Below are 27,404 nucleotides of genomic sequence, written 5' to 3'. Positions count from 1 at the left end.
TTCTTATCACAGTTCCAAGACTTCCAGTGTCATCTGAAGCTGCAGATAGTACCAAGCCAGCTATGTAATAATCTTGTTCTTTTCTATCCATACCTATGGTAGTTTAATTTACAAATTACACAAATAAGATATTAGCTAAAATAACTAGTAATACATAGAATGATTGTAATACACTGTAATAAAAGTTATTTCAAACGTATGAATTGGTTACTTCTAGAATTTTCCATTTAATATTTTTGGACTGCGACTGACTCCAGGGAACCAAACACACAGAAACTAAAACCATAGATAAAGGGGCAACTGAAGTCTATTCAAGGAAGGTCATTGCTATATTATTTACATGAGGGAGAAACTGGAAATGGACTTGATGCTTTAAAAAAAATGAGACAGTCTACCATAAAATATTGTATTAAATCCAATGTTGATGAAGATGATGTAATACTATAGAAAAGATTCCAGTCACAAAGACACCTAGAAAAGGGCCCAAGATTAAAATAAATATTTGCTCAATGAATACATGAATGTATATCACTTTATAATCAGAAATGATTATTTAAAATTATCTGGGGAGATGATATGCCCCCACTCCCAACCCTGCTTTGGCTGCTCCAGGCTCTGGTTCTTTCAAAACATGTTAAAGGGCCAGGTGTATTCTTTCCTTAATGACTTTGGTCGTTAAAACCCTCTGGCCCGAGGTCCCCACTGAGAAAGCCACTTTGCAGGAAGAGGGACTATGATATGAGCACAGAACCTTGATCTGGGGATCATCCGTGTTGACAGGAAGACCATGAAACACTTACTGGATGGAAAGAAAAACATCCTGACCAATGTGCTTTCTCTCTTAGTCACGAAAATCTGAAAACGGAGGTGTTTCCCCAGCCAGAATAGCCAGGTGATTATAATTTGGCGATTATACATTTTCCAAGGACTACAGTGTATCTTCTGGCAATGCAGAGAAAGTGAGTTATTACGTCCTGGCCAGGTTGGTTGAAGCATTTCTTCCCCCCTCTGCAGCCTGCCCAGATGTAGCCCAGTATCCCAGCACACACAGTCTCTCCTTCCTGCGAGGATGGGCAGACTTGTGCAAACAGGCTGTAAAGGGATGGGTTCTCACCTGAACCCTAGCAGCTCTGTGACCCGTGCCTTGCTCACTCTACCTCTAAGTGCTGTCTTTCCTGAGGCATTGGCTCTGGCCATCTTAAGAAAACCACCAGTGTCTAGAAATCTCGGCATCTGATTGCCAGAGGTTGGAAAACCTATCCTTGGCTCTGCATCTTTCTTTAAAAAAATTATTTATAATGAAAAAATGGCCAGAGAAATAAAGATTAACATTTTTAAAAAGTATCCTAGGTAGAGTTGACACTTCTGGAATTATACAGAGGGGAAGAAGGTAAAGACACCACATGAAATCCTGAACATGATCTTGAATGTAGCTTACAAAGGACACTCTCAGTGGTAGCGGGAACCATTTCTAGTATCAAGAGAGGGTTTTATACAAAGAAACTTTTGTCAATAATAGTTATTGACCATTTGGAGACTTTTTTTTTTCTGAGAGGGTGGCTTAAGGGTCTTTAAAAATTTACAAGCATTTTCTTCTTTCTCTGTTTTGATGCGAGTGAAGTTAAAAACATTTCTACCTCATTAGCCTCAGTTCAAAGACTCATTTGGGGCACCTGCTTCTTAAGCCTGGTTTTCTATTTTTAAGACCGTAATCTTGAGCATTCTTGAAAAGCATCTGCCTTTACATTTTAGTTCATTATCAGGAAAGTAGCTCCTGGCCAATCTGTACTGCAGTGTCTGATTTAAATAAGAGATGCAACAGAACTAAATAGAAAAGCCTGACCTGTGTATGCATGTGTGTGTGTGTATGTATGTGTAGTGTGTATGGTGTGTGTGTGTCTCTGTGTGTAAAAGGACAGTGGGTTGAAAGCCATACTCTGAATCAAGGGCTATACTTGTTAAGTGGAAAGTGGGGGCTTATCTATAAATAGTGTTAAAAGGTAGATCAGAACAGAGCTATCGAAGTCCAGAGTCATCCCTACCCCTGAAGCAAGGAAACCTGTGCCGTACTACATGGGTCCTCCCATACTGTGAATGTTAGAGAAAGTGTTACCATTTTCAGAAACTTAAAGAAAATGATTCAATCATTGGGGCTCCTGTGTGCTCACAGAGATTGGGGAGCCTGTATGGGAGTGACCTGGCATATATGTTATGATTGTGTAGCCTGGTGTTCTTGTGGAACTCGTAACAGTGGGAACGGGGGCTGTCTCTGAGTCTTTTGCCTACTTGCCGGACCCGTCTCCTTCTACTGGATTGTCTCATCTGCCCTTGATGTGAGAACGTGTGCCCGGTCTTATTGTAGCTGGTTATGCCATATTTGGTTGGCGTCCCTGCAAGGGCTGCTCTTTTCTGAGGGAAAAGGGGAAGTTGTGGGGAGAGACTGAGAGGAGGGGAGGGAGGGGAACTGCAGTTGGGAAGAAACATATCAGAGAAGAATAAATAAAAAGAAAAAAAGAGAAAATAATTCTATTTTTGGATGGAGAACAAAAGTGAGAAGACACGGAATGATTAATAAACAGAATACACTAAACCCAACTGCATAGTCTCAAGCAAACTTCCCCTTAGCTGTATTCCTAGATATCTGGGACCACTCCAAAGTCCTCAGCTAATCAATACATACTTTACAAGAACACACAGAAACAGTCAATGCATTTAAATACACAGTGAGGGGTGCCTACAGGAGAGTTAGGGCCGAGAAAGAATTAAAGAAACACGTCTTGTTTCACTGTGTCTGTGTTCCCTCACAGATACCTGAGGCGACCAACTAACTCATAAAGAAGTGATTTTACTTTGGTTCATAGTTTTGACCTTAAAAAAATCATTTTTCCATTCATTTACTTTGGTGTGTATGTACATGCAAGTGTATGTGTACATGTACACACATATGGCATGTACACACTCATATGGATGCCAGAGGACAAATTTCAGGAGTTGGTTCTCTCCCTCTACCACATGGGCCCTGGAATTCTAACATCAGCCTCAGCAGCAAACGAGGATGCCCTGGCAGAGCCATCTCTCCAGCTCCAGCTCACAGTTTTGAAGTCTCAGTAACTGCAATCATGGTCCCATGTTCTTGGGCCCATGGTGAATCAGTGCATCATACAGGAATCCATGGCAGAACAACACTGTGTAGGCCTTGGCCAGGCAGCACGAGAGAAGGGAGGGAGCTTCAGTCCCACAGACACCTTCAAGGGTACACCCCTCAGGTTTGTAATATTGTCAGCTAGACAGGATCTAGAATTACTTTTGAGACAAATCTCTAGGCACGTTTGTGAGGGATCATGTAGCTGAATGTGTTACACACACACACACATGTGTATATGTATATATGATCAGTTATATACATATACACAACAAAATTTAATTTCTATTGAACACTTGCACCACCATAAAATAAATTAGATTTTTTTTTTTTACTCAAGCCACGATAAGTTAGGGACTCTGTGTATAAGAACAAAATGGTAGAACCTAAATGTGGGCGACACCATTCCCTAGGCTGCTCTCTTGCATTAAATGAAGGAAGCTGGCTGACCACCAGGCTCTCTGATTGCTGGCTGAGGACCAAATGTAACTAGCTGGCTCAAACTCCTGCTTCCATGACTTTGTCACCAGGGTGGGCGGTGTCCTTAAACTCTTAAGCCAAAACAAACCCTTCTTCTCTTGTTTCTTGTCGCTTTTGTGACAGTGACCCATGGTGACCTTTAAGACCTCTTACCAAGTGCAAGAGTACCACAAGCTGGGCAAACGAACCATGGTTTACCATGGAGACTTGGGTAGACAGTCAAGATCCAATGACAATACTTTCTCATTCTATAATGGCATTCTACCATAACAGCCTAAAGAAAGCACCCCAACAACAATGAATGGATGGTGTGTGTGTGTCTAATGTGAAGACTCAGAAATAAGTTGGGTAGGGACAGTTTTAAGCAGTGCATTGAAGCTGTTTCCAATTTTTCATTATTATACAGAGTCCCTAACTTACAATAGCTTGACTGAAAAAAAATTAATTTTATGGTAATTCAAGTGCTACTGTTCAGTAGACACTGCACTTTGAATTTTGTTGTTCAGATGTATGTAACTCATCCTGTATATTATTGGCTTGCCACTCCCAACTGTTGAAACAGTTCTTTAAAATCTCTCTCTCTCTCCATCCATCCATATATACGTACACACACATATATACACACACATATGTATGTATATGTGTGTATGTATACATATGTGTCTGTGTGGTGATATATATATATATATATATATATATATATATATATATATATATATCAGCTATTGGTTTGATGTCTCTGGAAATGTCATTGTTCACTGAGTTGAAATGTTTATTGGCTATCTGATATTTTCCTATCTCTTCTCTTTCTCTCTCTCTCCACACACACACACACACACACACACACACACACACACACCTTTTGCCTCTCTGTTCCTCTGCCATAAGCACAAGACCTCCTGAGAAGCTTTGTCATGTATTCCTTACATTTAGGGAGTCTTTCTGATTGAGGACTCGAGCAGATTACAGATGTTATACTCATACAGTGAAATATTGAGAATTTGCTTAATGGACCCACTTCTCCTCTGTTATCAGTTAACAGCTGCATGCAGAGTTTCCTCTTTCTTCTTCTTTTTCCTCGTAATTTTTCTATCTCCAAGAATTGGCAGGAGCTGCTCTGCGTGGCAGTGATGCAATGGGGTTCCGTGCTGACACTGGGGTCACAACAGCAGGCGAGGAAATTTGCTATCAGTGTTCCTTACCGGATGTTGCTGTGCAAACCCAGTTTAAGATTTCTTGGAAAGTGGCTCTTCATTTATTACCCAATGCAATCCCATCCTCTAGCTGTTGCAATGAGGATGACGTCAAGGTCCTCACAACCTGGGGAATGTCAATCACAGTTCTACTTTGTGGGCACATTGTGGACCATCTGCTCAAATAATGACTACCTTCATGCTAGATAGTCTGGTGACTTGAGCACTTTTTAAGTCACTGTGACCTGTCCCGAGGCAGCTTTGAAGGTACCCACTTTCTATAATTCTCAGATAGCCCCCTCATCCCTTTACAATGGAAAGCATTGGCTTTCTTTATCTGTCATAAGCAAGCATCGAAAACTGGGTAACTTAGAAACATAAAAACGTATTTTCTCACAGTTCTTCCACAGACCAAGAGACTAGAAGGCACCAGCAAGCCTGGATCCTTTCTCAGGTTCTGAGGGAGAATCAGTTCCCTGCCTCCCTCAGAGCTTCTGGTGACGGCTGTAAGATTTGTGATCCAGGACTTGTGGAGCTTTCTCCTGGAAATTGTAGAAGTAAAAACCAAGACTAAAGTATGGATTCTTGGCAACATTTTATCTGGAAGGAAAGCAGAGATGAGGAAAAAGCCACAGTGGTTGTGGGAGGGATAAGCTGTCTGTGGACAATCTGCTTGGTTGCTGGAATAGTCTGAGGGTTTGTTAGTCATGAGGATGTTTCCTCGTGGCTTTAGGAGATTTTCAAGTGTAAGATACAGATCAGTGTTCAGCTCTCCCTAGAAGACATTCTGGCATTATCTTGAATCTTTTGTGATAAGATAAAGCTCTCGGGCTTAGCGTGTTTCATACTTTGTTGACACTGACAAGGGAAACTCTTGGTGGGCAGCAGGTTTCCTGGTTTAAGGGCATGAGAATCTATGTCTGTCCTCCGACAGAAGTCCCGATTTCTGTCTCACTTGGGTGCATCATTCCGACCCCATTATCTCTGTGTCTTCTCTGCATGCCTTCATCCCTCTTTTCTCCTCTCCCACCGTCCCTTTCTCTTGACACTGTCTTTGGACTTAGGGCCCGACCTAAGCCAGCATGCTCTCATCTTGAGATAACCCTTAACCAATAAATGATGTCTGCAAAGATTACTTCCCCAAATTAAGTCACATTCAGGTTCCTGGGACTAAAGTGGGTAAGTCAACACACTACACAAGGCTCATGATCGTCCGGCTCTGTATTCCCCAGAGTGGGAAGTGAGATGGATTCTTCAGTGGTAGCGCATTGACTCTTTCTAAGTTACTCCTCTGACTGTTGTTGTAAGAATTGCAACCCTCCCCCGGCTCCCCCCTCCCCGCCCCACACAAACTTAAGATTTTACATCTTTAGAGATGTGACTAGATTAAATGAAGTCACTGGGAGTAGTTCCCCAATGCAATTGGACTGGTGTCTTCATTAGCAGAGGAAGTGACGTCACAGGAAAAGATGGCTATCTGCCAGCGGAACAGAAGTCTCAGGCGGCATCATCCTTGTTGACCTCAGGCTCCTACCCTCCAAGGCCATGATGACGCAAGTTGCTGTGGTGTTCGTCAGTCTGTGGTGCTTTGTCACGGCACCCCTTCAAATGAACGCAAGTGCTTCAAACCCGCTGTCTGCCACACTTTCACAAGGCAGAGGCCCATCCTGCCAGGCATTCTGGAGCTAGCCAGAACACTAGAAGACCCCCAAGTAAGACACTCTGTCTCTTACTAATGAATGTCTCAAGGATAGGGCTTGTTATTCTATTTTTGGGTGGGGGGGTGTTGGGTTTCAGACCCAGGACAAACAGCTGAGGTGTATATTTTACATACAAAAGTGTACCTACCCTCAAGGTTCTCCCAGCATGCCTCAGTCCCTACCTGTTACAAGGCATGGTTGGTGTACCCTGCCCTCTGCCCTGAATTTTCCAACCCAGGGGCTGGACTTCCCCTCCCCCAGAAGCTCTTACCTGTATAATCCAGACATTTTGGTCTCTCTTCTCTCTCCTTCTCTTTGCATCTTCTCTCCTCCCTGCATGTGCAAGTTCTTTCTTTCTTTCTCTTTCCCCTCCCCACTGTCTCCTCCTCATGACAACTTTCCTGACCTCGTTCCCTGGGACTAGTGAACCTGCCTAAGAGCAGCTTCCAAGCAAACCTGCCTTTATACTTTAATTTTGCTTGAATTTGCTCGTCGGAGAATACTTACAGGAGAGTTGGTATTTTGAGACAAGGTCTCAGCTGGGCTGGCCTGGAAGTCACTGTGTAGACCAGACTGGCTTGGAACTCAAAGATCCATCTGCTTCAGCCTCCCTGGTGTTGGGATTAAAGCTGTGGTCACCAAGCCTGACTTCATCTATGGTTGTTTTGTTTTGATTTTTTTGACCAGCAGTATTGCTTTCTGGTGATCATTACATCATAATGCTTCCCTTCATCAGCAGATTCTTAGGTATAGTGTAAGAAGCCCTAGGAAAAGGTTGGCTGGTTTCATGTAGGTGTTAGTCCCTGAGTTAATCATGGGAGTGGGGATAGGAGGTTGTTGGCTGGTTTTGTGTCAACTTGACACAGGCTAGAATCATCTGAAACTGAGAAAATGTCTCTATAACAATGGGCTGTAGGCAAGCCAGCAGGACATTTTCTTAATTAGTGATTGATGGAGGAGGGTGGATGGGGCCACCCCTGGACTTGTAGTCCTGGGTTTTGTTTGTTTGTTTGTTTGTTTGTTTTGGGTTTTTGTTTTTTGTTTTTTTTTGTTTTTGTTTTTTGTTTGTTTGTTTGTTTGTTTGTTTTTGGAGACAGGGTTTCTCTGAGTAGCCCTGGCTGTCCTGGAACTCACTCTGTAGACCAGGCTGGCCTCGAACTCAGAAATCCGCCTGCCTCTGCCTCCCAAGTGCTGGGATTAAAGGCGTGCGCCACCACTGCCCGGCGTAGTCCTGGGTTCTATAAGAAAGCAGGCTGAGTAAGCCATGGGGAACAAGCCGGTAAGCAGCACCCCTCCATCAACCCCTGCTTTCAGGTTCCGGCTCTGTTTGAGTTTCTTCCTGGCTGTCTTCAGATATGAATAGGATGTGGAAGTGTAGGCCAAATAAAACCTTGTCTCCCCAACTAGCTTCTGGTCATAGTGTTTCATCACAGTGATAGAAACTCTAACTAAGGCAGGAGGCCTACCGAATCAGAAACTAGAATGGGGATCTGCAGTGGGCAGTGTGTGTATGTGTGCATATGTACATACATGTTCGTGTGTGTGTGTGTGTGTGTGTGTGTGTGCGCGCGCGCGCATATCTGTGCATGTGCACAAGTGTGAGGAGGCTAGAAGAAGTTGACATTAGCTGTTTTGTTTTTTTCTTTTTGTTCTTTTTTTATTTTTTTAAAATTTATTTATTTTATGTATATGAGTGCTCTATCTGCACGTATGCCTGCATGCAGTACAGATGGTTGTGAGCCACCATGTGGTGCTGGGAGTTGAACTCAGGATCTCTGAAAGAGTAAACGGTGCTCTTAACCGCTAAGCCATCTCTTCAGCCCCTTGTTTTTTGTCTTGAGAACGGGTTTCTCTGTGTAGCTCTGGCTGTCTTAGTACTCTCAATGTAGACCAGGCTAGCCTCAAACTGACAGAAATCTGCCTGCCTTTGCCTCCTGAATACTGGAATTGAAGGTGTGCATTACCATCACCTGGCTGACATCAGTATCTTTCTTAATTACTACCTTATATTTTGAGACACGGTCTCCCACCAAACCCAATGTTTATCAGTTCTGCTAGACTTGGTGGCCAGCAGTCTCCAGGGATCCTCTTGTCTCTATCTCCCCAGTTTTGACATTGCACTGATATGTGCCACACTACACCTGGCTTTTTTGGTGTGGGTGTTGAGGATTAAATCCAGGTCCTCATGGTTGTGTGACAAACACCACTGACTAAGGCCACCTCCCCAGTTCCTGTCATCTGTGTTTTTAGAAGCCCTTTGCATTCAGATTCGAGTTGACATTTGACAACCACTAGAGAGAGGAGCGAGCTGCCCAGAGCTGGACTATGATACCATGTGCCCCAGCGAAGTGTATGTGTGTGTTGTTAATGTGTTCCCTCCAGCTGAACCTGCAGGAAGCAAGCACTGAGTCTGGGGTGGCCATGAAGAGGCCAAAGGCATACACTTCTGCAAAGTAAGCCAAAGAAAAAAAGAAGTTTGCTTCAGGGCCGCCTCTCTTGCCTGAGTGTCAGCTGTTTGACATCTTTCCGCTCCTCTGAGCAACACAGAAGAACATGTATCTCAGAAGGCGAACCGGGCATACTCCCAAAACTGTCACAAAAATGGCACTTCCTGCTTTATCTGCTGAGCCCCTGGGAAATGTTAACCAGAAATTGGATTTGCTTCTTGACTTGTGTCTTCACAGTTGAAAACCTTCTAAAATGGACCTGCCGCTTTGCCACTCACAGACTAGGATAATCCTGAGGGGCAAGGGTTTGGGAAGATATATGATCTTTAGGAAGCACTCTCACTCAAATTCCAATTTGATTTCTTGAGAGACAAAGACAGATGCACGGAGTTCTCACTGATTTCTGAGCCTTGCGTGTGATCTCAGGGGGACATTGTCTGTGGTACATCCCAGTGTGTATATCCGTGGTTCATTTCCCATTTATAGCTGACATGTCAAAGTCAGATACTGGGCAGCCAATTGCCAAAAGTGTGGTATGTTTTAAAAAGCACAAAGTCACAGCTGCTAAAGTCACTGTTGTGTCCCCTAAACCTGGAATGCTTAGAGCATGTGACAAACGCACTGGAAGGAAGAAAACATCCTAACAGCCGTGGCCTCTCCAGATGCCCACAGCTCTCTGGTTCTTTTTTTTGAGCATTAATTCTCTCCATTAGCCAGTGTAGGCCACCCTGACTCTATGATTGGGAGAAGCAACACAAAATTATATATATATATATATATATATATATATATATATATTATATATGTGTATATATAATGTGTGTGATTTTTGTATCTGTAGAAAAAATATAGGACCCACAAACATGAGCACGTTCTGTTTTGTTGATTTAAAGAAAAGCTTTACCATTTTTACAGGATGTATAAACTTCTGGCCAGATTCCAGTTTGTTTGCTGTGCATAAGCCTGCCAAGAGATTTTTTTTGGATACCACTAAAGAGATCTTGTTTTATTTTCACTGTAATTTTTTTTATTCTTGAGAATTCACTCATATACACAATGAAATATGACTATAGTCAACCCCAGGATACCTTATTTAGTTATAAATATAATATTTTATGTACCATATATTATAGTTTCTTTTTAAAAAGTGATTTCCAGGACTTTCCTTGGAGAGACAGCAGGGGAACCTGTATTTTAGTAAAGCATATCTGATGTTGGGTGATGGAGGGTTGGGTGATGGTGGGCACGGTACCTACTGGCAGAAAGGACATTCCCAAGCATTTACAACTGGAACGGAGTTATTCTGAGCTGATGGGGAAGATGCCTGTCCCTGCCCCATCAACTTGGTTCATTCGAATGGAAGAATCTCTTCCCCATGGACTCTAGTCAGTAACATGTCCATCCTCTGAGTCAAAATTACTGAATTGTCTCCCCCAACCACCCCCCAAAAGACAAAAAAAGAAAGGACAGAATCTCAGATAAATCAGGCTAGTCTTCAACAAGATATATAGCCAAGGATAACCTTGAACTGATAATCCCTCCTGCCTCTACCTTCTAAATTCTGAGATTACAGATATGTGCCACTGTACCCTCTGAGTTGATGTTCTGACCTAGACTATGATGTAAGGGTGGGAAAGGGAAGCTCTCCATGGGAAGCCGAGTAATGTGCCCCAGAATCCACACAGACGTCTTTTCCCAATCCCTGGAACCTGAGGGTCACATGGTAAAGGGGCATAAATCAAGGAGAATTAAAGCAAGGAGAATGTAGGCCAGGTGGTGACACACGCCTTTAATCTCAGCACTCAAGAGGCAGGTAGATCTCTGAGTTTGAGGCTAGCTTGGTCTACAGAGTAAATTCCAGGACAGCCAGGACTACACAGAGAAACCTTATCTAAAAAAAAAAAAAAAGTGCTACTTTAAGCTTAAGACAGCTTTGAAGGGAGGCTCTATAGCCAAGGACTTTGGGAAGCTTCTAGAAGCTAAAGAGGTCAAGGGAAGATACTCCACACTAGCACGGCCCTGTCAATGCCTTCATTTTAGCTTAGCGAGGCCCAGTTTGGACTTCTGAGTTCCAGAACTGCAAGATTCGAAATCTGTGTTGTTTTGAGTCACTGGTTGGATGGAAATTTATGATAGTAACAACTAAAACCCTCCCAACACTCCCTGAAAGAAAGTTAGGGTGTTCTTTCCAGAAGGAAGGAGGTACTGGGTGGGGAAATGCCCGAGTCTGTAAACTAGACTCCGGGCATCTTGTTAGGTATTTGCTGTGCGGAGAAGTCTGCGTTCAGTCACATCTATAGTCCTGTGTATCTGGTCTTCGATGGTCACAGTGCTTATCAGCAAGAGCAGAAAACCCTGCACGAACTGCCCAGCCCGGGGACCTGTTTCCTGCCCTCACTGCCGCTCACCACCAGCAAGTTACTCCATCTTTGTAGGCTTCGGGAAGAAGGTGGTGCTCATCAGATGGGTTTTATGAAGATTAAAGACGAGTACATTAAAAAACAAACAAGCAAACGGGATGGAGAGATGGCTCAGTGGTTAAGAGCACTGACTGTTCTTCCAGAGGTCCTGAGTTCAATTCCCAGCAACCACATGGTGGCTCACAACCATCTGTAATGGGATCTGATGCCCTCTTCTGTTGTGTCTGAAGACAGGTACAGTGTACTCATATACATAATAAACAAATAAATCTTTAAAAAAACAAAAATCAAAATCAAAAACAAACAAAAACACAACCCTGGACTCATTGCTGTCACACTTAAGCTACTAAGTAATTCTTGGGAAAGTAATTCTTGGGATATTAGGTAATACAGTATAATTCTGTTCTGCCTTGGTGCCAGACTGCTTGGGTGCAAAAGTTACCTTTGCCACTTGGCATGTGTTAGGGCAAGTGATTAATGATCTCTTAGCCCAGTTTCATCCTTATGTGAAATGCAAGTGCTCTGGGTATTACCTCCTGTGAGGAGGAGCAGGGTCAGCATATTTAACCCAGCAGCTACAGTTTGATGTATATGACACGTGCCATCCCCACCAGCATCTGTCCACCTTAGTACAGGGTCACCCTCCCTCTGGATGGTTGATAAGTAAGCAAGCATGTCCCGGGAAGTCAGCATCTCACACGATCACCAAGACGTTTTCAGGTGGGAGGAACCACGGTTACCACACTGTGGAGGAGCAATGTCACCTTTCTTCCCATCAGGAGGTAAGACATGGGAGTACTCTGGCAGACTGCATACTTAGTACATGAAGAATGAGGGCAGTGGAAAGTTCATTGTCCAAAAACACACCTCCAGACAGAGAGCAATGTCTTGTTTTCCTCTACCCTGTAGTCTGTAGTCTACCTGTTGTTTTCATGCTTGATAACAAGGTGAGAACATTAGGTTAAGGAGCCTTGGGATTTTTCTGTTGAGAGGAATCCTTTCAGCAGTACCAAGAACTCTCACTGGAGAGGTAACAACAGGAAATATGACAGCCGGTTTGTAAACAAGCGGTTGACAGTAATAGCTGATTGAATCAAAACATTCTGGTTCTCCCCCATGTGAACCCACACAAAGAAATGAACCAATCCAGCTGCGAAAAAAATATTTGTTTAACTTTGCCACATTTATTTACTCGTAGGGACTGTTTAACTTGATTGGGCAGAACAGTTGGAAAAAGCGAAAATACCCCAGGTCTTCTTTGTCTCTGACAACTGGCAGGAACGCCAGTGGCCTGGCAACATTTCCCTCTCAGCCTGTTCGTGATGGTTTTCAAGTCCTTTGCCCTCATCCTCCGAGTCAGAGATTTGGTCTGTTTCTTCAAAAGGCTTTGGGGACAGGAGGGTAGAATGTAAACTCGAGAAAAGAAATAATCTGTCCCCGCCTAGCCTTGCAAATGATTTCAAAATATGATGCTTAGTCTACAAAGTCTATTCAGAAATGTGTCTGTGCAAGGCATTGTCTGTGAAGGGCTCTGTATCCTAGGAGAGCAATGGTGAGTGAGACACAGGGTAAATCTTAGAAAATTCCCAGTGTCATTAAGACCGACACTAGACTTACCAATCCTCAAAGGGTACAGAAACTGCAGTAGGTCTGTAGCGGGGCTCTCAGGAAGTGTTTGGACAGGTCCTATATTGAGGACAGGCTGGGGGGTGGGGTTAAAGTCTGTGAGTGAGGTGAGGCAGAAGAGAAAATGAGCATTGGCGACATGGCTCAGTAGGTAGAGGTGCTTCTGCCAAGACTGATGACTTGAGTTGGATCCCGGAACCCATGTGATGGACGGAGAGCACTCACTTCCTCAGTTCTCCTCTGACCTCCACATGGGCACTGGGGCACGTGCGTGTGCAGCCCACGTCCCCTACGGAAATAAAACCAATGTAAATTTTTTTTTTTTCTATTTAGGGTGAGAGCCGAGGAGAAGCTCAATGAAGAGGTGACTGTAGCTGCAGCTGGTCTTTTCTGAGTCGGGGAGAATTAAAAATATATACAGCCCTTAGGCTCACATCTGCTGATTCAACCAACCGGATCTTAAAAGTACTCAAAACCAAAACCGCACCTGCACAGAACACATCACACACTTAAAAATAATTGTTTTTAAAGGTTTTTTTTTTTTAATTTTTAACAAGTGTGTGCTAGGACCTAGGTAAAATATTAAGGACTACATGAAATATTAAGGCCTAGGTAAATGTTAAGGCCTAGGTGACCGATAGCTGGATAACCTGCATTATAAGGCAACTTTCTCACTCGTTTCTGCTGTTACTAGGAAACTTTCTAACTCCATGATTGACTAAATCTTCTGTTACGTTCTGTGCTCTTGAAAAGCAATCATGATAGATGTCAAGTAGAACTGTTTCGTATAGTTACCCACAATAAGCTTGGACCCAAACCAACCTCCCAGCAGCACTTCCTGCACCTAGCTTTTATGGTATCTGCCTTTATAAGCTGCCCCTGGGATAGACCCCCAACATAAGTGAGATACCTGCATCAATATAAGAAACTATTTGGAGTAAGACTTCCATTTTAAGTAGGGGTGGAGTAAAGTTTAAGTTTCCAAGACCTCTCTGGGAACTGACATCCTACTTGGCAGAAGGATACATGTATGTAGGCAGCTGACATCCTGGTTGGCAAGTAAGACATGAATGTTAGACAAGTCCCATCTTGGCAGACAAGTGAGAACATAAATAGTAGACAAGGCAAGTCCCCTGCCACAGCTGCATACCCCAACCAATGGGAGCAGGATAAATATACAACAAAGACATGTTCCTAAGGAAATCCCCTGTCCCTAAATGCTGATTGGTGGAATAACTTGGCAGAGATGTTTGTGGAATTTGGGCTTAAAAACCCCGTAGGATCTGGACCATGGCCCTGGTTGACCAGTCCTGGGGCGTATGCTTAATTAACTATCCCTGTCTGTCTGAGATCATGTTCATGTAGAGGGTTCCTGGACCCCAACATATGTAGTAATCATATACAGCAACGGCGCCATTATGATCTTTTCATACATAACGACTGAATGTCTTTTAAGCATGTTCATCTTTCTGTCTCCTTCCCCACTCCTTCTTCTCACTCGCCTTCTCTTGCTTTCAGTGTCTTTTTATATGACCCAGTGAGTTCCTTTGGGGTTGTTTGTAGGAGTGTATGTGTGGGGTCATTTACAGGGCTGTGTGCACTTCACTGGTGACTATATCAGTGAAGAAAATGCTTCTCCCTCCTTGTTGACTCTCACCTTCGACCTGTGATACACTGCCGGCAGGTCCAATCTTGTAGCGATCTCGTGTTGACAACCATACCTGCTGTGAGTTCAGCAGTGTAACAGCCTAGTAATGCTCAGAGGTCAGTGGCTTCCCATTTCCTCAGGTTCTGATATTCTTCCTACCCCTCCTTCTGCGATATTCCCCGAGCCTTGGAAGAGGTGGTATAGACGTCCTACTCATGGCTACACAGTCAATGGTCATTTACTCTCATTAATTTGACCTGCTATGAGTCTCGAGGGCAAGGCTGATGACTGCAAAGAGAAGCATCTATGTAGCTGGTGAAGTGGTGTCTGAGTCTCACGATCTGAGTTCCATCCCCAGAAGACAGGAGAAGGTGGACGGAAAAAAAACCTGACGACTCGAGGTGTTTTTGTGACATCCACAGATTTATTGTAGTTCCTAGACACACACACACACACACACACACACACAGAGAGAGAGAGAGAGAGAGAGAGAGAGAGAGAGAGAGATAGAGAGAGAGAGAGACACGCATAGAGAGAGAGAGAGAGACACACACAGAGAGAGAGAGAGAGACAGAGACAGAGACAGAGACAGAGACAGAGACAGAGAAGAGAGAAAAGAACGCTCTATTTCCTGGTCCCTAGGGAGGGAAGGGGCTGCAGGCTACAGTCAATGACTGTAATAGTTTGGGTTCTTAAGCAACTCTGCAAGGCCATATACTGACTTGGTCCCAAGACTGAAGCATAATCAGGTTATAGAACCTTTAAGAGGTTGGGCCTACAGGAAGGAAGTTAATTCATTAGAGGATGTGCCCTCAAAGGTGATCTCAGCACCCTAACACCTCCCCTTCATTCTTGACTCTTTCATTGTCACCAGGTGGGCAGTTTTCCTCCATCATGCAGTCACCATGACTTACATGGTGGAACAAGTGACCACAGACTGAGGGCTCTGAGAGTGTGATTATCAAGGTCATTATTTCTACTATTTTATTACAACAATAGAAAGCTAACACAATGACCGGTGATCAGTCATGTCTTTTAATAAAACTGATACAGGAACCTCAGCAACAGGGTTGGCAGAACCTCTGGAGTGAAGAGTGAATTCACTCTTCAGAAGAATAGCATATCACAAATCCATAGAGCAGTTCGTGTTGTAGTTAATAGTTAATCTCAATCAGGGGTTTCTACCCCGTCTTTGATCATTCAGTTCCCAGATAAAAGACACAAAACCTTTATATTTATAATAAGCCTCAAAGCACGATGGGCAGATATCTACCCTCTAAGCTATTCAAATTTATCTCCCTGTCAAAATCCCCAAGCTGTATGTTTTCATTTTTCATCTGGGCTGCTCTTAACTCCAGTTGGCCAACCCTCAGGGCCATGTTTTCATGATTCACCCACCCCATGGTGTCTTTTTCTTTCGCTACCTTCTCTCTCTCTCTTCCTCCTCATGGTTTTTCTCAGACCCCAAGCCTGGTGGCTGAAACTGCCTACCTCTCTTCTTCCCAGCTATAGGCTGTGGGCATCGTCATTACCAATCAGGGATAACTTTAGGGACAGGATTACAATATTATTACTTGGGTTTATGTGAGAATCTCCTCATCCCTGGGGCAACCAGGGCCAGTATTTAGCATTACAACAGAACAAACCTCAACAAGTGGTTCTCAACCTTCCTAACACTACAACCCTTTACTACAGTTCCCCTGACCATAAAATTATTTTAATTGCTACTTCATAATTGTAATTCTGCTACCATTATGAATTGTAAACATCCTTTTCTGATGGTCTTGGAGACCCCTTGTGGAAGGTCTTTCAACCTCCAAAGGGGTCTTGACCCACAGGTTGAGAATTGCTGACACAGGGGCTCCTGTAAGGGGACCCCTTCCTTGGATCCCCCTCAACTGGCTGTTCATTTGTATACTGTACAATGAACTATACAGTGTTAAGTCAAAATTACAGGTCGTTGTTGGCCAGACTCCTGAGATGCACTAAAGTTAAGTTCACTAGCCCCAAACGAAACTGGTATCTGACTTCCCAAGAAATCAGGAGAAAGATAACAGCTGGATTTCCCCAGAGGCAGCTTCAGTTGGCAGGGTAAGGGTGCTCTTTCTGCCTTAATCCGTATCCAAAATAGGTAACCTGGAGTGACCCAACATTAATTATATATTTTTCTATTCTTGCATCTCCCAACTCGATGCCTTACCAGGAGAACAGCCTGACACAACAAATTCACCTTCTGTCCTTTACTTTTGCTTATTTCAGATTCCTTAACCTATAGAACAGTGGTTCTCAACCTGGGGGTTGCGTCCTCTTTGGGGGTCAAATGACCCTTTCACAGGGTTCTTTGGAAACCATTAGAAAACACAACTATGTATATCACAATTCATGACAGTAGCAAAATTAAAGTTATGAAGCAGCAATGAAAATACTTTTATGGTGGAGGGGTCACCACAACATGAGGAACTGTATTAAAGGGTCACAGCATTAGGAAGGTTGAGAACCACTGCTATAAGACCAAACCCCTCTACTGAGCCTACTAAAATATTATGGAATAAAGTGTTGCCTGCCTCTAGAATTGAAAAAATAATTAACCTCCTGAGGTTTCACTCAGTCAGTGATTGTCCAGAAGGCACAGAGCACTAGATTTGATTCTTAGCACTTCATAAAATTGGGCATGGTTGTGTGCACCTGTGATCCTAGTATGTAGAGGTAGAAGAATTGGAAGGTCAAGGTTATCTTGGCAAGGTTACAGGCCCCATCTACTTTTGTCGTTTTTGCCGAATGGTGATGTTGTCAAACTGCCTTCCAAATATTTCTGTTTCTACTCATAGATTTATATTTCTCTCAGCTTTCGTCAGGAAGGTTCCTTGTTCCCAGTGGTCAAGAGTGGCTTGTAACTGGTCAAAGTACTGAGAACAATGTCTGTGAGTATTTATCCTCAGAGGAGGGATCTTTGTCAATACGTTTCCACAAGGTTAAGAGAGCATGGGGGGGGGGGGGAGGGAGAAGAATGTGAAGGCCAGAGGACAGGAAGGTGTGCTGTCTTCTGGACATGGCATGGCCGTTGGCCGCTGAGCTCATGACCTCAGACAGTGGTTACCTGCCAGTCAAAACCCCAGCCTGGACAGGGAAGAGACATCAGTGCCATTGGCTGCTGCTGACTGCTGGAATAGGCGAGTCATTTTGCTCTGGGAATGTGCTGACTAGTATGCCCATGTTCCAGTGGGGGGCCCCACACCATGTAGGTATGGGCAGCAGGAGTTGGACTCTGTGGGTGTCCTAGCCTTGGCTGTCCTAGGACTCACTCTGTAGACCAGGCTGACCTCCAACTCAGAGAGATCCTGGCTCTGCCTCCCGAGTACTGGGATTAAAGGTATATGCCATCACCACCCAACAGAGAAAGGAGTCTCAGTTAAGGAATTGTCCAGGTCCGATAGTTGTGGATTGTGGGGGATTGTCTTCTTTGTTAATTGCTGGAGGAAGGCGCAGCCAACTGTGCACAGTACCATTCCCTGAGCGGGTGGAGGTGGATTGTAAGGTTATGGGAAAGCTGGCTAAGTGTGACTCTGTGAGGGGGCCCTCAGGTTGCACCATCGTGGCTTCTGCTGTACTCCTTGGCTGTGAATGAGGTGATGATGCGTGGAACAGTAAGTAGGCCTGCCTTCAGGATCCTGCCCTGACTTCTGTCAGTGGCGGATGGCGAGCTGGAAGTGTGAGCTTCATAAATCCTCTCATCCTCGAAGTCATTTTTGTTCAGTGTTTTATCAAAGCAACAGACAGGAAACAAGAACAGTGCATCATTGAAGGAAAAGGAGGCGGAGAAGATGGAGAAAAAGGGAGGGGACGTTGTAATGAACGTTATCTTGGGGAATTACCATGTACTGTGTGAGCTCACTGAATCGGGCTCAACAGTGGGCCTGGTCGATTTCTGCTGGATGCTGCGTGTGTCCAGTTAGATGATATCTTGCTAATTATCTATCTATCTATTTATCTATCTATCTATCTATCTATCTATCTATTATCTATCTCTATCATCTTTCTATCATTTACCTATTACTTGCTATTCATTCTCTTACTTCAACTTAATAAATTCATTCATTCAAAACCAGAAATATAATGATCATAAGTCATTCTCTGGACCATTTGGAGACTTTTTTTTGTCTTTTGAGTTCTAAGGGTAGTTGGAGGAGGGAGAATAGGGGGTATATACAATCAAAATGTATTGTATACATGTATGAAATTCTCAAGAAATAAGTTTTTTTTTTTTTTTTAAATTTTTAATGAAAGTGCCTCATTCTGCCAGGTGTAGTTGCACATGCCTTTAATCTCAGTACTTGGGAAGAAGAGGCAAGTGGATCTCTGTGAGTTCAAGGCCAGCCTGGTCTACATAGTGAGTTCCATCATAGTCAGAGTTACATAGTTATACTCTATCTTGGAAAAAAATAACAACAACCAATCAAACAACTAAAACCAACCAACTAAACTGAGAGAGAGAGAGAGAGAGAGAGAGAGAGAGAGAGAGAGAGAGAGAGACAGAGAGAGACAGAGAGAGACAGAGATAGATAGAGATAGATAGCTAGCCTCAGTCTGTCACAGTCTTAGCTTGAGGCAAAGAAATGCCCCTCCCCCTCTTTTCAGAGGTCACTTTTGTAGGGATAATTTTTAAAAAAGAGGATGGGAAATTGAAAGAGACACATATTTGGTCACGGGTCTGGAGGGAGGTAGTAGTGGGTAGATATAATCAAAATATGTACATTTTTATACATATAAAACTTTCAAAAATAAATGAAATATTAAAAAGAGAGACAGTTAAGTGCAGACTCAGCTAACATGCTTGGGGTGGCTGGACATTTTTGCTCTATGTTGTAAAAAGAGAGGGAGCCTGCTTCAAGGCAAAAGGGAAACACTGGCCGCATTCTGTGTTGGGGAGGTTAATCTTTCCTTCTGGGGATCCAATGGCCTACCTGTGGCAGATGGACAACCTCACTTATTGGACCTTAAGTTCATGCCAGGACAGGATCAGTAACTGGCTGAGGGGATGGCAACAGGTTCCAGAGAATGGTCCACGAGAGGAGGCTGGGGTACCAGCCTGGGGCATGGACTGCACAGACTGCACTGTGTGATGTGCATCGACCACTAACCCTCTCTGTGCTCATGCCCCGGCTCCAGAAACAAGGGTATCTTCTCATTCCAAGCCAGCATGGCTGCTAAGAACCACTCCAGGATGCAGCTGGAGTCAGGACCGAGTATGAACTGAAGCTTCAAGACCCATTTCAATAGACCACCAGACTTCCCTCAAGAAATCTAGCCCAAGAATACAATACAATTTCAGATGTGTGAGCACACAGCCTGCACACTCAGGGATGAGAACCTGCCAGATGATATCTACATTTCTAACAAATTCCCAGGTGACTCAAACTACCACATATTAACTCTCATTTTAAAAAGGAACAAAGAATTGCTCAGCTTTAGACTGACTTTAGAGAGCAAGAGAAGGTGATACCTTCCTTCACCCATAAAAGAGGCAAGGGCAACGCTCTCGTAGCAAAAGACAAGAGGCTAAGAAAAGGCTGATATGTCGGTCTGACTATGTTTCTATCTGACATAAGATCCTTCAGAATCTAGGACTCTGAAGTCCATGACAAGTCTATAGGTTTTAGGCACACTGGCTATTTGTGTAAAACTGTGATTGTACTATGACGGATGATGTAATGGGATGATATATTAATGGAATGACATAATGGGATGATATAATGGGATGACGTAATGAAAATAGTTAGGGAGGAGTGGGAATCCAGCGAGGCCTGTCTGTTCAGAATCTTTTTGGCATCTCTTTATGACCTTCTTTCCTCTTGTGTATGGAATGGGATCTTTCTAGAAGGAACTTATGATCTACCGCCATATAAAGTAGGCCAGAGAATTCCTCTATAGTCAGGTTACAGAAGGTGAGGGACTCTGAATAATACAGCATTCATGGATGCCTTTGGGAGGAAGGATTTGTAGTTTCTGGGACTCATCTTGAGGAACAAAGATGGCTTCTTTAGCTGGAGAAAAGGCATGGGATGGGGGCAAGAAAGATGGAGCTCAAGAAGGCGGAGATGGATTCAATCGGAGATTGTTCAGTGCCATTTAATTCAAGGTACTCAGATTTCCAAAATGTGTCATACTCTGGGATATTGTTTTCTGAGATGTAATAACATTGTCTTCTCTTTGAGTCTAAGATGGAGGCCGTATCTCTCTCTCTCTCTCTCTCTCTCTCTCTCTCTCTCTCTCTCTCTCTCTCTCTCTCTCTCCCCCCTCCCCCTCCCCCTCCCCCTTCCCCTCCCCCTGCCTTTCCCTCTCCCTCCCTCCCTCCCTCCCTCCCTCTCTCTCTCTCTCTCTCTCTCTCTGTGTGTGTGTGTGTGTGTGTGTGTGTGTGTGTGTGTGTGTGTGTGTGTGTGTTGCGGGCAGACAAAGCACATAATAAATGCTAGGAAAGGGCCAGCATTAATAATGATGACTTTCATAGCTACCTTTGTTCAAGCTATTGTGTCCCTTACTTCTCCTAAGCTCCCAACCACTCCTGTTAGAAAAGAAACTAGAGAAGTATAAGGTGGGAGAAACAAGCAGTTACAGACAAAAGGCAAAGCAGGAGATATGGAAGGATGCCCACATAGGCCTTAACACATCTAAAAGTCAGACCTTCCAAAATGGGCACTGGAGAGAGGTTGTTAGTGAATGCAGTGAATATGTAGGACCACTGAATCCCATACTTGCCTGCAAGCTGAGGCTCTAGAATGTAAGACATACAATTGTCTCTATGGCAATGGTTTTCAATCTATGGGTTGAGACCCCTTTAGAGATCGACTAAGACCACTGGAAAACACAGATATTTACATTATGATTCATAACAGTCACAAAAATTACGGTTATGAAGTAGCAACGAAAATAATGTTATGGTTGGGGGTCAGGGCAACATGAGGAAGTGCATTAAAGGGTCCCAGCATGAGGAAGGCAGAGAAGCACTGCTCTAAGGAATTGGAAGTTCCAGACATTAGCAGAGAAGAGGTGAAGATTCAGTTTTTAATGTCACCCTGTCCTGTCCTGTCCTGTCCTGTCCTGTTCTGTCCTGTCAGGAGTAACTAGTAGGACATCACTTTCCCTTCAACATCTAGATCAGGGTGTGAGGTTCAGGAGCACAGGACCACAGGACAGCTGCCCACAAAGGGCTGCTTGGTTTTCATATTGCTATATACAACTATATACAAGGGAGGGTTACATGGTCTTCTGCTCCTTGGGGGCCATCTATCCTGTCCAATATAGAAAGTGTCCACTGCTGTCTAGCTCTGTGTCAGGAAGGCCAGACTCTGAGGGAGAACAGGCTGAGTTCTTCTGCATGGGTCACCACTGTGGAATCTCCCTGGCATTTAAAGATGCAAATACCAGCTGGGCAGGGTTGACACAGCACACACCTTTAATCTTAGTGCTTGGGAGGCAGATGCAGGCAGATCTCTGAGTTCAAGGCCAGCCCGGTCTACAGAGTCAGTTCCAGGACAGTCAGGGCTACACAGAGAACCCTGTCTCAAAATAACAAATAAAAACAAAACAAAACAAACAACAGAAAGATGCTGATACCTGGGTCCCACCCTAGGGACTTTGGGTGAATTAATTCAGGATAGTCTATGCATTCCACTATGGCACTCAAGGTTAGAACCAGTGTTGTCTTGCTCACCCATGTTTTTCTGAGGACCCTTTGCTAGATGGCAGATGAATAGTGATGGTTATTATTAGGGGCATTTCTATCACTTGGTGGCTGATCCTTAGACTTAGCCAAGTCTTCAGAATGCCTGGGATGGTAATGAGGGCCAGTCACCACAGAGCAAGGTGAGGTTGGCTTGTAGAATCATGCCCTTCCCTCTGGGAGCCTCTCCAGCCTGAGAGGAACAAGACTTATGAGAGGATTCTAGGGTAGTGTGGAGGTGCTGTCCCCAGGATGAAAAATAGCCTCTATACCAGGCTGGTACCCTCTTGTTCACAGAGTTCAAATGGGAATGCTGAGATTTTTTTTTCAGCACTGTATCCCCAGTCCTAAGGCCCATGTGGGCCCAAGTTCATGAACATTTGCCTTCCCTGCCCTCTGTTCTCTGCCAGGCCGAGCTGCTATTCCAGGTACAACCTCAGATCAATTCTGCAAATAGTATTGGAAATCTATTCTCTGACAAGCACCGGTACTGGGAACCTGGAGGCATGTGATAATTGTCTTGTTTATCAACATTGTTCTTGGAATGTTAAGACTGAACAAGTTATTGCTTCTCCAGAGTTCAGGTGCTCAGTCTACCAAATGTGATCGGTGTGGAAAGACTGCAGAGGCAGTGAGTGAAACCCCTTAGAACAGTGGTTCTTAGCCCTTGGACCCCAACCCCTCTGGGGGTCGAACAACCCTTTCAAAGGGGTCCCATATCAGATATCCTGCACGTCAGATGTTTACATTATGATTCATAACAGTAGCAAAATTACAGTTATGAAGTAGCAATGAAATCATTTATGGCTGGGGGTCAGCACAGCACAAGGAGCTGTATTAAAGGGTCTCAGCATTGGGAAGGTTGAGAACCACTGGCATAGAAGAATGCCTGCCTTGCATTAAGTACCTAATAAATAATAGCCAATGTTGTTTTTAAGATTATTGTTGACTACCGTGTGAACATTTGTGTTCTCTTGCAGTTCACTACTCCCCTGGTGGAGGGACTTGGTGGGAAGGCAGAACCCTGAAAATGAGATTAAGGTCCTTGGAAAGTGGACCGAGGGACTGTGTTTGCCCCTTGTATTGTATGGTGTCGCTACCTTTGAAATAAAGACTGAGTCCTCAGCAGACAAAGAGTCTTGGGGACACTTTCTTATTTCCCCAGTGCCAGAACTGTGAGCAATACATTTCCATAGTTTCTAAATTTCTCAGTGTAAGGAATTTTATTCTCCAGCCTGAATGGGCTAAGGCATGATTATGACTACTGCCACCATAGTAAACAAAAGACTTGTAGCCTTCGAGCTGATGGAGTGTACAGAGAACTGGGAAAATAAGCAGTTTGAAATGCATGGTAGGTATTCATCTCCCCAGACCTGGATGCAGAGGTGGCACCATGGAAACATTTGGGCATGGGGGTTGGACAGGGTTGGGAGTGTGGTAGTTTGAATGAAAATGGTCTCTATAGGCTCATGTTTGGTTCCCTGTTGGTGGACTGTTGGGAAGGATCAGGAAGTGTGGCCTTGTTGGAGGAGGTGTGTCACTGGGGGTAGGCTTTGAGGTTTCAAAAGCTCCTACCAGGCCCAGTCTGTGAGTGTCTGCTCTCTGTGGATCCTCCATGTCTACCTGCCCGTCACCATGCTCCCCACCATGATGATAACAGTCTAATCCTCTGAAGCTATAAGCAAAGCCCCAATTAAATGTTCTCTTCTATAAGTTGCCTTGGTCATGGTTGGTGTCTCTTCATAGCCACAGACAAGTAACGAAGACTGAAACACCGGCTTACATGAGATCAAGAAATGACTAACACAATTATCAGATACAGGAGGAATTTAGAGGAGAGGAGAGGAGAAAGATCATTCTGTGCAGGGGGACAAACACTGTTTTGTTTGAAAGTGACAAAGGAGTGGCCCTGGAGAAGTAGAAAGGTGAACAGGAGACAGAGAGATACAGAGTTGAGGTCATGCAGGCCATGAAACTGACTATGGATCCGCCTCTGACCCTGACCCAGTGTTACCACTTCTAGGGTCATAGGCAAGTCAGTCCACAAAAAGATTTATATATGAATACTCATAACTATTTTTGTAATGGCTAAGTACGAAAAAAAAATATATGTTAGCCACTAGTATCCATAAACAAACACTATGACATCCCAACCATTCAGTAATTCTATTAAACCACCAGTGATTCTAAAACACAGTAAGCTAAAATATAAGATATATAAAACATATAAAGGACTGTATTCTATAGTATCACACTTAGACAACATTTTGTAAGACAGATTTCTGGGAAATGGAGCATGTGTATCACTGGGCCGGAGAATAAGTGTATGTTTACTGTGATAAGAAACTGTTAGGTGTTTTGTTGTTAGACAGTTTATGTAGGGTATGTGTGATTGCTTCACTAGGAGTTTGGCAGAATTTACCCATGAATCTGCTTCAGTATAAACAGGGCTATACAAACTGTCCATTTCTTCTTGAGTAAGCTTTGGAACACTGCATTTTAGTATTTTGTGGTGGTCTTTTGCAGGTTGTTGTCCTATAACCATGTTCCAATTTCCCTGCTGCTACAGTGATCATCTTTTTAAATGAACTTTTTATTCTATTTTGTAGTGTGTGTGTGCGTGTGTGCATGTGTGTGTTTGCACGTGTGCACATTTTGTATATGTGTGCAAATGTTTATATACTTTGTGTGTGTGTGTGTGTGTGTGTGTGTGTGTGTGTGTGTGTGTGTGTGTGTGTGCGTGTGCACAAGCATGCACAGCAGAGGTTGAGGTCACGTTTCCTGCTTGGTTGCTCTCCATCTTATTTTGTGAGACAGGGCTTGAATGAGAAGGGTTCCCATAGAGTCAGGAATTTGAATACTTGGTTGTAGTGATGTTTGGTGAGGTGGAAGAGCCTTGTTGGAAGAAATATGTCATTGGGAACAGTTTTGAGGGTTCATAGCCTCACCCATTGACTTTTGCTTTCTACTTTGTGTTTACAGTTGAAGATTTCTTAGCTTCCTGCTTTGGTCTCCTGATACCATTTCTCCTCCTCTGGGACTGTAGCCTTCCCAGAGGAAAGTTATGGTGTTTTGGTCACAGCAACAGAAAAGCAACCAATATACTCACTGCTCCTGAAGCTTACCAGTTTGGCCTGCCTGCATGGCCAGCCCGTTCCAGCGACCCTTCTTTCACTGTGCGTCACCTCTTCCCCCAGTGCAGGGGTTATACATGTACCCTGTGGTGGCTAGCTTTTCTGTGGGTGTTGGGATCGAACTCAGGTCCTCATGCTAGCAGGACATGAACTATCCAACTGAACCAGTTCCTCATCCGTAAGCCATCACTAGTCTCGTCAAGTCCGAAGCTGGAAATCAACAGAGTACAATACAATTAATCCCGTTGACAACAATCCTCTTGACAATGCGGCAGGGCAAAGCTTGGAAGCTGTGGCGTGGTAGAAGGCATTGCAGGCTGTGGGCTTCAAGTATGACATTGAGGCTGACAAGTAATTGCCCGATGACTTTGCCAGACAAATTGGCCTCTTTTAAGCATGTGCTCTTAAACAAGAGAGGGAGAGAGAGAGAGAAAAGCTTGTTCAAAGGAAATAGGAATAAAAATCTTCCCAGCAAGTACTGGAAAAACCAAAGGAAAAGGCAGAATTTATGACCATGATGTTTAGAGAGCTATTTGTAAAGATTTATTTTTAATTGTGTGTGTGTGTGTGTGTGTGTGTGTGTGTGTGTGTGTGCTCACGAGTGTACTTGCACATGCAGAGCCCCATTGAAGCCAAAAAGAGACTGTTGAATCCCCTGGAGCTGGAGCATCAGGAAATTGTGAGGACCTTTATAGGTCCTGGGAGCCAAACTCTAAAGAGATTTGTGTGTTGAGTGTATGTTTTATAAGAAACATACTTTCATGTTTGTTTTAGAATTTTTGGCATATGGATACTTGCATACTTCTTGTCTGGGAGTATATTAAAACGAAACAGGAAAGATTTGACTTTTCCCCCCAAAATATTCTTAATAATTTCTGAGGAAACCAGGTGTTGTGACTTAGGCCTGTAGTGTCAACATTCCGGAGGCTGACAAAGGTCGACCTGGTTCGGTTGCTTCTCAGAATTCCACAACTAAGCCAGGAATAGTGTTTGTTCTTTTCTGATATGCTTATTTCTTTTGCCTGTCTTGATGACTATACTATCACAGCAGCTAGACCTACCATGTGAGACCCTATCTCAGAAAACAGACAGACAGACAGACAGACAGACAGACAGACAGACAACATCTTTTGGAGGGGGCTGAAGAGATGGTTCTTGGGTTAAGAGCACCTGCTGCTCTTACAGAAGACTTGGGTCCAAGACCTGGTGTCTCACATCTGTCTGTTACTCCAGTTCCAAAGGATCTGCTCCCTCCTCTAACCCCTACAGGCACCAGGCACTCAAATTGTTCATGTACATACATACAGACAAAACACTCATACATGTAAAATAAATGTCTTTAAAAGCCCTTTGAACTTGCGCTCATAATTATTTAAATGACATCTTTTAAAAAGCAACGTTCTCTCCCAACTTCTCCCCCATGCAAAATGCTACCTGTGTACACACTACATCACTGTTCTAAGACAAATTTGCTTACAACTACAGGACTGCCTGATTGGACTTTAGCTTAGTTTTGCTTACCTGTGAAGTAGGTTGTTTCTTTCAACAATCATCAAAGGGTGGTCACAAAAACAGGTATATAGACGACAGTGTAGTGATGGAGAGAGATTGCAACCATCATATTTAGATGGGTGTTCTTAGACCACCTTTCTTTATGGTGAGAAAGGAACGTTATAACTTTACCACACTAACTAAGATATCAGAAAAGACTATGTTTATATGCCATCATCTGGCTTTCCTTTGGAGAAGACACATGCTGCTTTCCCTGTGATGTGTGTGTGTGTGGAACTAGCTGCAGTTCACGGGGCCTGCCTTTTTGGCTCTGACACATGTTTACAGCTAAAGTTAGTCTCACCCACGATTGGTTGATCTGGTTCGGTTGCTTCTCAGAATCCCA

The 27,404-nt window shown here is 43.7% G+C and overlaps 1 long non-coding RNA gene across 1 annotated transcript; it reads right to left on the bottom strand.

Annotated features, from left to right (window-relative positions):
• Positions 1-12,546: 12,546 nt before the first annotated feature.
• Positions 12,547-27,313, bottom strand: LOC143436105 (uncharacterized). Its single transcript, XR_013106316.1, has 3 exons — positions 27,029-27,313; positions 25,499-25,717; positions 12,547-13,297 (listed from the first exon to the last, which is right to left on the bottom strand). It is a non-coding gene; the product is annotated as an uncharacterized LOC143436105 (long non-coding RNA).
• Positions 27,314-27,404: the final 91 nt, after the last annotated feature.

This window comes from Arvicanthis niloticus, chromosome 22 (genome assembly GCF_011762505.2).
Source record: "Arvicanthis niloticus isolate mArvNil1 chromosome 22, mArvNil1.pat.X, whole genome shotgun sequence".
In the NCBI taxonomy this organism is placed as follows: Eukaryota; Metazoa; Chordata; class Mammalia; order Rodentia; family Muridae; genus Arvicanthis; species Arvicanthis niloticus.
This window is presented reverse-complemented; position numbering and strand designations above follow the sequence as displayed.